General features: G+C 37.2%; 1 long non-coding RNA gene across 2 annotated transcripts in view; it reads left to right on the plus strand.

Moving 5' to 3' along the window:
- The window catches only part of LOC115943012 (uncharacterized), a 221002-nt gene that overhangs the window by 117562 nt on the left and 88193 nt on the right, over positions 1-15247 (plus strand). For both annotated transcript variants that reach the window (XR_014143465.1, XR_014143466.1), the window contains one exon: positions 15046-15145. This is a non-coding gene — a long non-coding RNA (uncharacterized LOC115943012). The remainder of the gene's footprint in view (positions 1-15045; positions 15146-15247) is intronic.

Consider the following 15247-nt stretch of genomic DNA (forward strand, 5'->3'; position numbering starts at 1 on the left):
GTTTGGCTATTGTGGACATTGCTGCTATAAACATCGGGGTGCACGTACCCCTTCGGATCCCTACATTTGTATCTTTGGGGTATATACCCAGTAGTGCAATTGCTGGATCATATGGTAGCTCTATTTTCAACTTTTTGAGGAACCTCCATACTGTTTTCCAGAGTGGCTGCACCAGCTTGCATTCCCACCAACAGTGTAGGAGGGTTCCCCTTTCTCCGCATCCCTGCCAACATCTGAAAAACAAACTGAGGGTTCTAGAGGGGAGGGGGGTGGGAGGATGGGTATAAAGAGGGCACGTTCTGCATGGAGCACTGGGTGTTATGCACAAACAATGAATCATGGAACACTACATCTAAAACTAATGATGTAATGTATGGTGATTAACATAACAATAAAAATTCCTTTAGGAAAAAAAAAGTCTACATTCAAATAGTAGTAAGAATGGGAAAAATACAATATTTTGATTGTTCATGAGAATGAAAGCACTCTTGGGGGGTGGGGGGATGGGTTAGCCTGGTGATGGGTATTAAGGAGGGCACGTTCTGCATGGAGCACTGGGTGTTATACGCAAACAATGAATCATGGAACACTACATCAAAAACTAATGATGTAATATATGGTGACTAACATAACACAGTATAATAAAATTTTAAAAAATGTATTAAAAAAAAAATCTCAAGTAAATATCCTAACCTTACACCTAAACAAGCTAGAAAAAGAACAACAAACAAAGCCTAAAACCAGCAGAAGGAAAGAAATAATAAAGATTGGAGCAGAAATAAATGATATAGAAACTAAAAAAAAAACAATAGAACAGATCAATGAAACCAAGCTCTGGTTCCTTGAAATAATCAATAAAATTGATAAACCTCTAGCCAGACTTATCAAGAAAAAAGGAGAAAGGACTCAAATAAATAAAATCACAAATGAGAGAGGAGAAATAACAATGAACACCACAGAAAAACAGTTATAAGAAAATATTATGAAAAACTATATGCCAACAAATTGGACAACCTAGAAGTGGATAAATTCCTAGAAACATATAAACTACCAAACCTGAAACAGGAAGGAATAGAAAATTCAAACAGACTGATAACTGGTAAAGAAATTGAATTAGTAATTAACAACTCCCAACAAACAAAAGTCCAGGACCAGACAGCTTCACAAGTGAATTCTATCAAACATTTAAAGAAGAGTTAATACTTATTCTTCTCAAACTATTCCAAAAAACAGAACAGGAAGGAAAATTTCCAAATTCATTCTATCAGGCCAGAATTACCTTGATACCAAAACCAGATAAAAACACCACAAAAAAGGAGAACTACAGACCAATATCTCTGATGAACATAGATGCAAAAACCCTCAACAAAATACTAGTAAACCATATCCAACAATACATTAAAAAAAAAAATCACTCACCATGGTCAAGTGGGATTTAATCCCAGGTTGCAAATGTGGTTCAATATTTGCAAATCAATCAGTGTGATCTATCACATCAATGAGAGAAAGGATAAAAACTATATGATGATTTCAACCGATGCAGAAAAAGCATTTGATAAAGAATAACATCCATTCCTGATAAGAACCCTCAACAAAGTAGGTTTAGAGGGAATAAACCTCAACATAATAAAGGCCATATATGAAAAACCCACAGCTAACATCATCCTTAATCATCAGCTCTCGGTTTTTCCTCTAAGATCAGGAGCAAAACAAGGATGCCCACTCTCACCTCTTTTGTTCTACTGGAAGTCCTAGCCACAGCAATCAGACAACAAAAAGAGATAAAAGGTATCCAGATTATTAAGGAGAAATAAAACTTTCACTATTTGGAGAAGACATGATATATATAGAAAACCTGAGAGATTCTACCAAAAAACTGCTAGAACTGATCAACGAATTCAGTAAAGTCACAGGATACAAAATCAAGTTACAGAAATCTGTTGCATTTCCATACACCAATAATGAAGCAGCAGAAAGAGAAATTAAGAAAACAATTCCATTTACAACTGCATCAAAAACAATACAATACATATGAATAAACCTAACCAAAGAGGCAAAAGACCTGTACTCTGAAAATTATAAAACACTGATGGAAGAAATTGAAGATAACACAAAGAAATGGAAAGACATTCCATGCTCATTGTTTGGCAGAACAAATATTGTTAAAATGTCTGTACTACCCAAAGCAATCTACATATTTAATGCAATCCCTATCAAAATAACAGCATTTTTCACAGAACTTAGAGCAAACAATCCTAAAGTTTGTATGGAACCACAAAAGACCCTGAATAGCCAAAGCAATCCTGAAAAAGAAAAGCTAAGCTGAGGCATCACAATTCCAAACCTCCAGTTACATTACAAAACTGTAGTGATCAAAACAGTATCGTACTGGCACAAAAATAGACACATAGATCAATAGAACAGAATAGAAAACCCAGAAATGAACCCACAACTATATGGTCAATTAATCTTTGACAAAGAAGGAAAGAATATCCAATGGGAAAAAGGCCCTTCAACAAATGGTTTTGGGAAAACTGGACAGCAACATGCAAAAAAATGAAACTGGACCACTTTCTTACAGCATACACACAAAAAAATTCAAAATTGATTAAAGACCTAATGTGAAACCTGAAACTATAAAAATCCTAGAAGAGAACATAGGCAGTAACTTCTCTGACATCAAGCATAGCAACATTTTTCTAGATATGGCTCCTGAGGCAAGGGAAACAGAAGCAAACATAAACTATTGGGACTACATCAAAATAAAAAGCTTCTGCACAGAAAAGGAAACAATCACCAAAACTAAACGGCAACCTACTGAATGGGAGAAGATATTTGCAAATGAAAAATCTGATAAAGGGTTAGTATCCAAAATATATTAAGAACTTCTACAACTCACCACCTGAAAAACAAATGATCCAATTAAAAAATGGGCAGGAGACATGAATAGGCATTTTTCTAAAGAAGACATCCAGATGGCCAACAGACACATGAAAAGATGTTCATTAACACTTATCATCAGGGAAATGCAAATCAAAACCACAATGAAGTATCACCTCACACTTGTCAGAATGGCTAAAATCAACAATACAAGAAACAACAGGTGTTGGCGAGGATTTGGAGAAAAAGGAACCCCCCTGCGCTGTTGGTAGGAATGCAAACTGGTGTAGCAATTGTGGAAAACAGTTTGGAGTTTCCTCAAAAAGTGAAAAATAGAACTACCCTAGGATTCAGCAACCACACTACTAGGTATTTACCCAAAGAATACAAAAACAATCCAAAGGATACATGCACCCTGATGTTTATAGCAACATTAACTACATTAGCCAAGATATGGACGGAGCCAAGTATCCATTGATAGATGAATGAATAAAGAATATTCATGTGGAATATTATTTAGCCATAAAACAGAATGAAATCTTGCTATTTGCAACGACATAGATGGAGCTAAAGAGTATAATGCTAAGCGAAATGTCAGACAAAGACAAATACCATATGATTTCACTAATATGTGGAATTTAAGAAACAAAACAAAGGAGCAAAAGGGGGAAAAGAGAGAGAGAGACAAATCAAGAAACAAACTCTTAACTCTACAGAAAAAACTGATGGTTACTAGAGGGGAGGCAGGTGGGGTGATGGGTGGAATAGGTGATGGGAATTAAAGAGTATATTTATCGTGATGAGCAGTAAGTCCTATATAGAATTGTTGGATCTCTATATTTATACCTATAACTAATATAACATTGTATGTTAACTGGAATTAAAAACTTTTAGAAAAGAAAGGTATACAAAGTATAATAAAAATGTAAAGTTACATAGTATATATTGTGCTAGGATTTACACACATATATATATATGCATATTGGCCTAGTTCTTCATCTTATTTTTTCACCTAACAATTATTATGGGGATTTTTTTAATTATTATATATACAGAGATGCCTAGTTATTTTAAGGATTGAATATTATTTCTTGTGTGGACATAGCATAAAATATTCCATCAACCCCTTCCTGATAGATGCTTAGGTAATTACTTAATTCCCAGTCTTATAAACCATGCTGCAATGAACATCCTTATGTATACTTCCTTGTGAACGTGTATGAAAATCTTTGGATAATTTTCTAGAAATGCAGTTGCTGGTTTGAAAGGTATGTGACTCGATCATTTTTAACATTGGGCCATAATTTGAAGTAGCATTTATTTTAGATAACACAGCAGCAGAGGACATGTAGAATTCAGTGATGTTTTTCTATTTGTTAGCCAGATGGAAATCTCTAGATAGTGAATGAGACTCCTAGAGCCAAAAACTCTGCTGAGAGAATCTCACAAGTAGTGTGTAGCAAGGAGGAAAAGTCATCAATGTGGATGTGGCAGAAGGGCCAGGACTCTTACTCTGATATCAACCAGGATTTTAATTTTGTAAGTTTCCTGAGCCATTACAGAAAGTCCTTTGTTTAAAATGTTTCAAAGCCAGAAAAAAAGCATCATGTAGTTCAGAAGGTAGAGAAATTAGAAACATCTGGTAAATTTGGTTGCCGACATGGCTTGTGCTGACATGGAGATGTAATAACCAGGCGGTTGACTAGTCCAGTCTAATTTGGGTGAATAATATTTTCTCAGCAGTCTCCTGGCCACAAACTATCAAAAAAGCAATGGGAACATGCTGTAAAGTGCCTTGATGCCCAGAACAATTACACTCTGGAAACATTCTCTTGGCTGGCTGAAGGTGACCTATGACCATGGCTCAGTTCATTCCACAAACAGAATTAGTCACAGAGCACATGTGAAATAACACTCTTTATAGGACTTTTCTTGTGTTAACTTTCTAAGTGCATGATGCCATGATGGGTCCTCACACCTTGGAATGCTATTTATTACCTTACAGTAGCAGGGATGGAAAATAACACAACACTTTGCTTTATATAATTATACAAGTACCATTTTCCCCATGTTGTTATTGACTGTACTGTTTTCAGAGCTATCTTAACATATGAATGAGGCTGGTGTAAAAGTCTGAGTTTGACTTTAGTTGCAACATATTTTTACTATCTTAATATCATATAAATAACATGCAAGTAACTGTTGTCCTCAGAAACATACTGATATTCAGTTCAGCTCTGCACTTATGTGTCTTTCTGATCCCTTTCTGGTCCCTCTCTGATCTCATGAGAGAAAATTTATTACTTCGCTTTCATATAATTTGTATGTATCTCAAACATAATCCAGTTGATTTACTTGTCACATTGCGTTTTAATTTATTTATGTACCTGTCTCCAACTGGACGTCTACTCATCAAAGTTAGGAGTATTTTATTTTGTAATGTAATCATGGTGACTGTCAGAGTGCCAAACTCATAATAAATAAAGAATAAATGTTTATAACATGAATGAATCAGTCAGCTAATCAGAGACCATGAGGTATTTTGATATGAAATCCAGTCTAGCTACTAATCATTTTTCTCCAATGGATACATTCTTCCATTTGGTTTCCTTAAAACTTTTTTACTAATCCATGTTGTTGGGTGATTTTCCAAAGGCATCTGTAACTTCCTGAGTATGTACTCTGAAAGCATTGGCATATAATTCTGTAATTAGTCAGGATGGACCAATTTCGTGATGCCACTTTCAAAGACTTCTGAGAAGACTTCTGATGGGAAGCATTAGTTTGCTGTAACTGAAAGTTAGTGTCTTGCTTTCTACTATACCTGGACATTATAACCTAAGAAATATCCAAAGTAGCTGGTAGAGCCACTTTGGAAAACAGTATGGAGGTTCCCCAAAAAGTTAAAAAATAGAGCAATTGCACTACTAGGTGTTTACCCCAAAGATACAGATGTAGTGAAAAGAAGGGGCATGTGCACCCCAGTGTTCATAGCAGCAATGTTCACAATAGCCAATCCGTGGAAGAAGTTGAGATGTCCTTCAACAAATGAATGGTTAAAGAAGATATGATTTGTATATACAATGGAATATTACTCAGCCATCAGAAAGGATGAATACCCACCATTTGCATCAACATGGATGGAACTGGAGGGGATTATGCTAACTGAAATAACTCAATCAGAGAAAGACAATTATCATATGGTTTCACTCATATGTGGAACATAAAGAATAGTGCGGAGGACCACAGGAGAAGGGAGGGAAAACTGGATGGGAAGAAATCAGAGAGGGAGACAAACCATGAGAGACTCTGGACTCTGGGAAACAAACTGAGAGTTACAGAAGGGAGATGGGTGGGGGGATGGGGTAGCTGGGTGATGGGTATTAAGGAGGGCACGTACTGTGATGGGCACTGGGTGTTATACACAACTAATGAATCATTGAACACTACATCAGAAACTAATGATGTACTATATGTTGGCTAACTGAACATAATAAAAAACAAAAACAAACAAACAAAAAACAAATGTCCAAAGTATTGCATCAAATTAAAGAACCTTCAAAAAATAGTTCTTATCAGGAATCTATTTTCTGAATTATTTGTAACCCTCATCATCAAAGTGTGTCCATCAAGCACTGCCATGTAGCTAGTACGTCCCTGAGTACTGTACCAATTAAGTTGTCTATACAAACCCAGTTGATGCAACACACATTGTTTTTACAGTTCTTTTCAGTTTGGATTCAGTATCCTTCTGATTTTGTTTAGAATTCTACTTGCTTAAAAGTTGAACATGATGTTTAGTTATTGTTTCTTTCTTTGTCACTTTTAATTTTCAACAATCCTTCCTAGTCCATACGCTGGAAAAAGCATTTCCTTGGGCCCATTCTCCTTGCAGCTCCTGCCCTGCCCTTTCATGTTTATGTGGTCTAGCCTAATTTCATGTCAAGCCTTTATCCTTTCTTTTGTAGGAAAATGGGTGTATTAAGGCAAGACACAATGATGTATAATATAGGTTTTGTATTTCAAGACGACTAGGGGATGATTCAAAATATGAGAAGTTAAGATTTTATTCACAATAAAGAATGTTGGGATATTATGTTAGTAATTGAGTCCAGCTATGTTGTGTATCTTTGAGAAAATTATATAATATTTCCAAGTTTCCTTGTCTTTAAAATATGATGAATATTGGAAATGATTGAGTGTCTTGCATAGCTGAAACATAGTAGGCACTGAAAATGACAGCTAATAGCAGAATGTATAGCTGCCAAATATACTGGGAGAAGGGCGCCTGGGTGGTGCAGTCAGTTAAGCATCTGACTCTTGGTTTTGGCTCAGGTCGTGATCTCATGGTGGTGAGATCGAACCCTGCTTCAGGCTCCACACTCAGCTTGGAGTCTGCTTGAGATTCTCTCTCTCTCTCTCCCTCTGCCTCTTCCTCTCATTGCTTTCTCTCTGTCTCTCTGTCTCTCTCAAATAAATAAATCTTAAAAAAAAAAACAACAACACTGGGAGAAAGAATCTTGTCTAAGCTTGGTGTGTATATGTCATGCATGCTGCTACTCCATGTTCATGTTGCCCACAGTAGGTCCTGCTAATGGCTCAGCACCTTTTCCATTGCTTCTGCATGCAGCTTTAAGATTACTTATAAGTAGCCAATGCCAGGTAACCAAAGAAGGAAAATGAATTGAAACCGTTTTTTCATCCCTCATATAGTCCAGTCCTTTCATACTACAGAAAAGAAAACTGAGGCCTAGAGAAGTTACATGATTTCCTCAAGGTGATAAACATTTAGTGAGCAGTCAGAACCTGTACTAAAGTCAGAACTTTTAATTCAGTTCTCCTTCATTGCAGCATCGGCCTTTCTTGTTCACCTTCTTTCATCATAACCAGAGCTGGGATTCATTGTCAGTTGCCAATTTTTTTTCTCAAGCAAATAAATTAACCCATTTTTTTGAACTAGTATCTGCTGGTTTACATAAATGAGCCACACTGACCACTTTCTACTGGTGATTATATGTATTTTTTAAAAGCCATGGTGTTTGATTCAAACCTTCTGTTCGATTGGCTTTCAGAAAAGCAAAAGCCTGAGGGTCAGCAGATGTTGAAGGAGGTAAAATCAAGGTAAACAATTAGATAACTAGGAAGAGGTTTCCTAAGCAAGACTAACTCTAAACATTTCCACATCTTCTCCTTTGATCATTTGACTTTTTTTTTTTCCTGGTCTGTTATGGTATGCTGAAATTTTGGGTTTGAATCCTCAGAAACTGGCAAAAGTTAAATTAGTCCTTTTTTTTTTTTTTTTACTGAGAACATGCTCATGCTTGCTAACAACTACCAAATTAATTTGGACTTACTTAGCCAAAGGAAAAACAGGATGAGAAAAGACAATGTGAAGTCTCTTTTCTCATCACTTATGCCTCCACCCCCACTGTTTTTTGTTTGTTTTAGTTATATTTTCAAATACTCTCTCATTTTCCCATGTTCTGCATTCACTTAGAAAATCTTCTAATAGCGCAGAGGACAAACAGGAGTTCCAGAAGTGCTGACTCATCACAGCAGAAGTCCAGTGGTTTGGCAGGAGACTTAATTTTGAAATGTTGAAATTGACCCTTTTAAAAATAAGTCCATGGCAGCAGATGTCACTGTTGGTCTATCTTAACTTTAGGGCACTTCTTGAGCAGTGTTTGCTCAAGAGTATATGAGCCTCGGGATCCTAGATTTAAGGTAGCACGGTCTTGTGGGGACATTTCATGATGGTCTGTGGCACTGATGTAAGGGCCAATTTCTTCTTCCTGGAACCTAATTTAATTACATAGAGTTTTTAATGTTATGATTGTGATTTTTTTTTCTTTAAAGATTTATTTATTTTAGAGATTGAGAGTGTGTGACCAGGGGGAGGGGCAGAAGGAGAAGGAGAAAGAGAAGCTCAAGTAGATCCCTGCTCAGCACAGAGTCCAATATGGGGCTCCATCCCATGACCTTGAGATCATGACCTGAGCCAAAATCGAGAGTCGGATGCTCAACTGACTGAGCCACCCAGGTGCTCCCATTATGATTTTCATACTAATGTCATTTGCCTTTTTTTTAACAGAGATCTTTTCCTCTAGGTCCAAATTTTCTTTGTTTCTTTCCTCTTTCTCTGTCTCATTTCTTAAGCATAGAACAGCTTTCTTTTTTCTGCTCAGATATGCTTATTTATTCATGTATAAATTTCCTTAATTCTTACATTCTCTAAGATACCTCCTTCAACATTAATTCTTTTGCTATTAACTCTGATGCAATTATTAACTCTGATGCAATTATTAACTCTTACTTTTCTGAGTAAATAATTTGTGCCAGTTATTTAACTATTCTCTCAGTTCCATGTCCTCCTTTTTGACTCTACTTTGTGATACTAGGACCCTGCAAATATCATTCCTCAGATTTTCTTGCCAGATTCTTGAAGGCATTAGAGGGATCTGGAAGATATTGGAGGGTGGGCTTTCTATATGATGAAAGGGGAGATAGACTTTCTTACTGTTTTAAAATTTGTACTATTCCTCTTGGCCTCAATTCCAAAATGGCAGTTATTCTAAGCATCAGGTAGTGGCCTCAGCTATGTAAGTGACTCCAGCCTCCAGCTGCTTTTGGCACTTCCAGAACCATCTTATTGTGTTCCCTCAGAGGTACCAGCGGCAGCCAGCCCAAAGTCCCTTCTTTAAAGCATCAAATCTGGGGGCTCAATCTTGTAGCTCCTAGGTTCTGGTTATCTCCAGCTTTTCCCTTTTGGTACCCTAACCTCAGGCATTGTGGCTACTTATGGAATGTTCTGTTTTTGCACATGCAGACCTCTTAACACCTGCAGAACCAATTTCCTCCATTGAGTTCCCTCTGTTGAGTGTGGGTTTCTATTTTCTTGACTTGTAAAATATATATATATATGGTCATATATATTTCAAATTATATTTAGTGTTAAAAATAGGAAAAAAGCAAATAGCAAATTCACTGCATTGTGTTTTTGATCTGTATTTTAGGAATGCTTCCCTGATTTGAGCCTTCAGTATAAAATATATAGTGATGATTTTGACTACTTGATACGGGATGTGTTTTGTGAAATGTACGTATACCTCCTGACATGATCAAAGCAGAAACTGATGTTAACATTGATAGTAATTTTTCCTTGTGAAAACACCTAATCCTTGCTGATGGGATTCTGGATAGGTTTGACAATTACTAAAATCACTTGATACCTATTCTCTATCCCTGATCTAATTCACACTTCATTATATGGAAAGCAAACCAAAGCCTGAAGAGATGAAGGGGCAAACTTAAAGACATACAAGTGAGTTGTTAGAAACCTGGAGCAGAACTCAATCCAATTTTCTTTCTTTTGCCTCAAGCTGCTTTTAGTTGTTCATGATTTTACACATATCCAGTGCAAGGATTTGTTAGCATTTTGTAAGAACTGAACATAAATAAAGGAATTAATACAGGGTTTCTTTGGAATTAATCATAGTTATATTAGTGTACCATGCTGAGAACTTTAATTTGGAAGGGATAATGTTAAAGAAGTTGTTGCCTTTCTGTGAAAGTCAGTTACTTCTTTATACTATGTATTTATTCATTCATTCACGTTCAGTCAACTAACACTTACTAATATGTACTAATGTACAAGTGTCAGTGTATTAGTGTCATTTTGACTGTTTTAGATCTTTCAGCATCCCCTCTTTCTGTTCACAGCACTGCTTGCATCAATTGCACTACATTAACTTCTCATACTTTCTCAATTCTTTTCTGTTAAACCCCCTACAATCTAGTTTCTGCTCCTTTTCTATTGAAACAATCCTTGAATTCACCAATGCCTATCACCAAATCCAATAGACACTTTTCTGCTTTTGTCTTGACCCACTTTCTGTGGCAATTGGCATTATTATTATTATTATTTTTTAAAGATTTTATTTATTTGAGAGAGAGACTGAGAGAGAGAGAGCATGAGAGGGGGGAGGGTCGGGAGGGTCAGAGGGAGAAGCAGACTCCCTGCCGAGCAGGGAGCCCGATGCGGGACTCGATCCAGGGACTCCAGGATCATGACCTGAGCCGAAGGCAGTTGCTTAACCAACTGAGCCACCCAGGCGCCTGGCAATTGGCATTATTGACCAGTTCCTCCTTCCTGAAAACTCCCCCTTTCTTTTTAGATATTTTTCTAATAAGTTAGCCTCCTACTTTTCCTATTGCTATTTCTCACATCTCCTATGTAGGATCTCAGATATCAGTGACCTCCACGATCTCTGTTCCTGGTTTTGTGCCCTTCTCACTATATTTTTTGTCCCATATGACCCTCTTCTGGCTCACCTTCTGACCTTCTACCATCATGTATGTTCTGAAGATTCCCAAATCCATATCTCTAGCCTAGACCTCTTTCTTAAGCTCCAGATCTTAATGTACAGCTGTTTGCTGGAAAGTCGCTCCATCCACAAATATCCTTGTTCCACCCATACCAAGGTACTTGCAGCTTTTGCTCTCATGATGTTCCATATCTTTGTATTCCACAATCTTCTCCCTATTTGGAATGCTTCAGTTCTTGTTCAGTTTCTTCATACAGTTCATGCCTAACTCAGTTCTAATGTCTAATTTAAAAAAAACTCAACAACCTTATTTCAAATATCTCAGTTTAAATATCTTATTTGAAAGAACTGTCTTAGTTAAAATATTTTTTTGGGAACATTCCTCCCTGATACTTCATTGTTCATACTTCTTTTCTTGTTCATACCTTTCTTTTATTCATATCACAATCCTAATGCCTGACTCTTACCATTGTTTTGCTTTGCTCCTTACTAGATTCTTTTTGATAGTCTCCAAAGATGAGTGCCATCAATATCTCACCTTCCTATACATGCATGCTGCTTCTCACAGAAAGAGGTGGAGTCTCTTTCCCCTCTTCTTGAATATGGGCTGTACTTTTGACTTGCTTTAACCAACAGTGTGCAGCAGAAGTACCATTCTGAGATTTCTTAGTCCAGGCTTAAAGGGGCTTGGAGCTTTCTTGTCTTTACCCTTTGCATCCTAATTGCCATGCTTTCAAGATGTTCAAGTTAAACATCTGAATGATCAGAGGCCATGTAGAGAGATACCCTGAAGGATAAGAGGCTATCATGGACATTTCAGCCCTAGTTGAGCTTCCAGTGAATGCAACTGTGTGAATGACTGTGTCATAGCTAGGTAGTTGCTCTCAAATCTAGTTACTTATCAGAATCATCTGGGGAGCTTTTCAAAATTGTTGCCTCTTGGAGACTTTTATTTGATACATCTGTGTTGGAGCCCAAATCCGTTTTTTTTTTTTTTTTAAGTAGGCTCCACACTGAGTGTGGAGCCCAACGTGGGGCTTGAACGCACAACCCTGAGATCAAGACCTGAGCTGAGATCAAGAGTCTGATGCTTAACGAACTGAACCACCCAGGCGCCCCCAAAATCTATTTTTATAAAGCACTATGGGGTGCCTGGCTTGCTCAGTCTGAGGAGTATGTAACTCTTGATCTCGGGGTCATGAGTTCCAGCTCCATGTTGAGTGTAGAGATTACAAAAAAAAAAAAAAAGAAAGAAAGAAAGAAAGAAAGAAAAAGAAAGAAAGAAAAGAAGTTAGGAAAGGCACTAAACATGTTTGAGTTTCAATTTCTGTACTTTCAAACTGAGGATAATGTTACCTATTTTTTAAAAAAGCACTAAGCTATGATCTAGATTTCTGATGATACAAAGGCCTCTTTTGCATTGCTCAGAACACTTGTGAAGGTGGGTAGAAGATAGTCTTTTCCTAGTTAAACAAGGGAAATATATATTTCCCAGAGAAAGAGACAAGAATAATAGACTGTTGAAGGCATCTAGATTACCTAATTGAGGGGTTCACAAGCCTACATGCAAAACAGAATTGTCTGGGAGTTTGAAAATACCAACGTCAGCACTTAGTGCAGCACGATAACATCAGAATCTCTGGGAATTGGACACCAGCATCCATTGCAGACTAATCATATTAGAATCTCTGGGGGCAGGGCATCCCGTGTTGATTGAGAACCATCTTCAACAGAGTTTGGCAAACATTTTCTGTAAAGGGCCAGACTGTAAGTATTTTGGCTTTGGTAATATTTGAAATATTTTTGGCCATATGGTCTCTGTCACAGTGCTCAACGCTGCTGTTGTAGCATAGAAGTAGCCATAGATATGACATAAACAAATGAACATGCTTGTGTTCTAATGAAACCTTATTTATGGGCACAGATTTGAAACTGTAGTTTACTGACTAATGAACTTGAGCAAACGACACCTAATTTTTAAAAATTTCAGCTTTGTTGGGGTAAAATTGTAAGATACTTAAAGCGTACATTGTGGTGAGTTGATATACATATATATTGTGAAAGGATTTCTGCCTCCCCTTCTAGCTAATTAACACATCCATTGCTCCATGTATTTATCTTTCTTTTTCTTTTTTGGTGAGAACATTTAAGTTCAACTCTATTAGCAAATTTCAATTGTACAAGTGTTATCAATGTATATCAACTATAATCACCATGTTTTCCCTGGCAACCACTTTTCTACTCTCTGTTTCTATGAATTTGACATTTTCCCCATTTTAGATTTCACATATAAGTGATATCATGCAGTATTTGTCTTTCTCTGTCTGGCTTCTTTCACCTAGCATAATGTCCTCAAAGTCTATCTGTGTTGTCATAAATGACAGGACTACGTTCTTTCTCACACAGCTGAATAATATTCCATTCTGGTGTGTGTGTGTGTGTGTGTGTGTGTGTATACATCTCACATCTACTTTATCCACTCATCTGTTGATGGGCACTTAGTTGTTTCCATATCTTGGCTATTATAAATAATGGTGCAGTGAACATGGGAGTGCAAAGATCTACTCAATATCCTGTTTTGATTTTCTTTGGAAATCTCTACTTTTAGGCTTATTCTTCCAATTTTTAAATATTGTCAACTAACTGAAAAAAAAATTTTTTTTTAAAGATTTTATTTATTTATTTGACAGAGAGAGACACAGCGAGAGGGGGAACACAAGCAGGGGGAGTGGGAGAGGGAGAAGCAGGCTCCCCGCAGAGCAGGGAGCCTGATGCGGGACTCGATCCCAGGACCCTGGGATCATGACCTGAGCTGAAGGCAGTCGCTTAACCAACTGAGCCACCCAGGCGCCCTGAAAAATTTTTTAAATGCTGTGTAAGTCAAACTAAACATGTGTCTGGGCTGGATCCAGTTACTGCATCTGTGGAGAGTCTGAGCAATGACAGAATCAAGGGAGAGTTGGGTGTGGAATCTGGGAGAGGAACTGCTTTGTCAAAGAAAGCACATGTGAGGGAAATACCAAGAGTAAGAGAGAGATGGAGGATTGGGCTAGGGACTAGAGCAGTGATGAATCATTTAAGGAGTCAAGAGAGATCAGGTCTCCTTCCATTTACATTTCTATTAAATGAAGGAATAACTTTTATTGGGATAATGCTAAAATATTTTATAATATTTTTTTCTCTCATGTCTGTATCTTTATAGTTATTGTCAAGAAAACAAATAAGATCATATGTAGATGATGGGAACTGTTAAAAACCAGGTGGCTTATTATTCAGGACTTTAGGGAGTAGAGAAAGGAAAGAGTTGAGGAACTGGCTAGGAGCAGAGACTAGGCCTTGGGGGTCTATCTGCAAGTAGAGTGGAATAGAGCTAGATGAGTATGGGGAGAAAATATACCTCAGGAGTGATATTCAATACTTAGAACAGAAAGAGAGAACTGGGATTAGACAAAAGTGGAGGATAGCCAGGAATCAAGTCCTGGTGGGCTGGAAGGTGTTTTGGCAGTGTTGGTCAAAGTAGTAGCCAAGGTGAGGTACTGAGCTGGGTGGCCAAGATCAGAGCCAGAACTATTGAATACAGAGCCAGGGATCTGGAGGCAGTTGGAAAGATATGCGAAGCAGACTATGCCAAGAATACGTACCCCCTGGTTTGGGAGTTTTCAAGTGGGAAAATTGCTCAGTTCATAGTACATATTATGTAACTAACATAGTAATTCTTCTTAGGCTATTCTTTAAGTCAATGTTGAATTAAGAGTTAAACTAGATTTAAAATCTGGAATTTTGGTTAAGAAAATTAAAACATCCAAACATATTATCTTTCCAACAAATGTTTTTTAAACAGACCTCTCAGCCAAGTTGCCTAAGAACAACAGTTGACAAGAACTGCACGTCTTCAAACACTGTCTACAGCAGAATGGAAACAGGAACCTCTGGGAATATCTGTGAGTCATAAAATGTTGTAAGGAACTTTCCAAAGACATTTTCTTACTAGGATAGAGAGTTCTAATCTCATATTGGCAGACTCTGTTGGCAACGAAGTACAT

The sequence above is a fragment of the Leptonychotes weddellii genome, chromosome 3, assembly GCF_054177405.1.
Source record: "Leptonychotes weddellii isolate Sample4059 chromosome 3, ASM5417740v2, whole genome shotgun sequence".
In the NCBI taxonomy this organism is placed as follows: domain Eukaryota; kingdom Metazoa; phylum Chordata; class Mammalia; order Carnivora; family Phocidae; genus Leptonychotes; species Leptonychotes weddellii.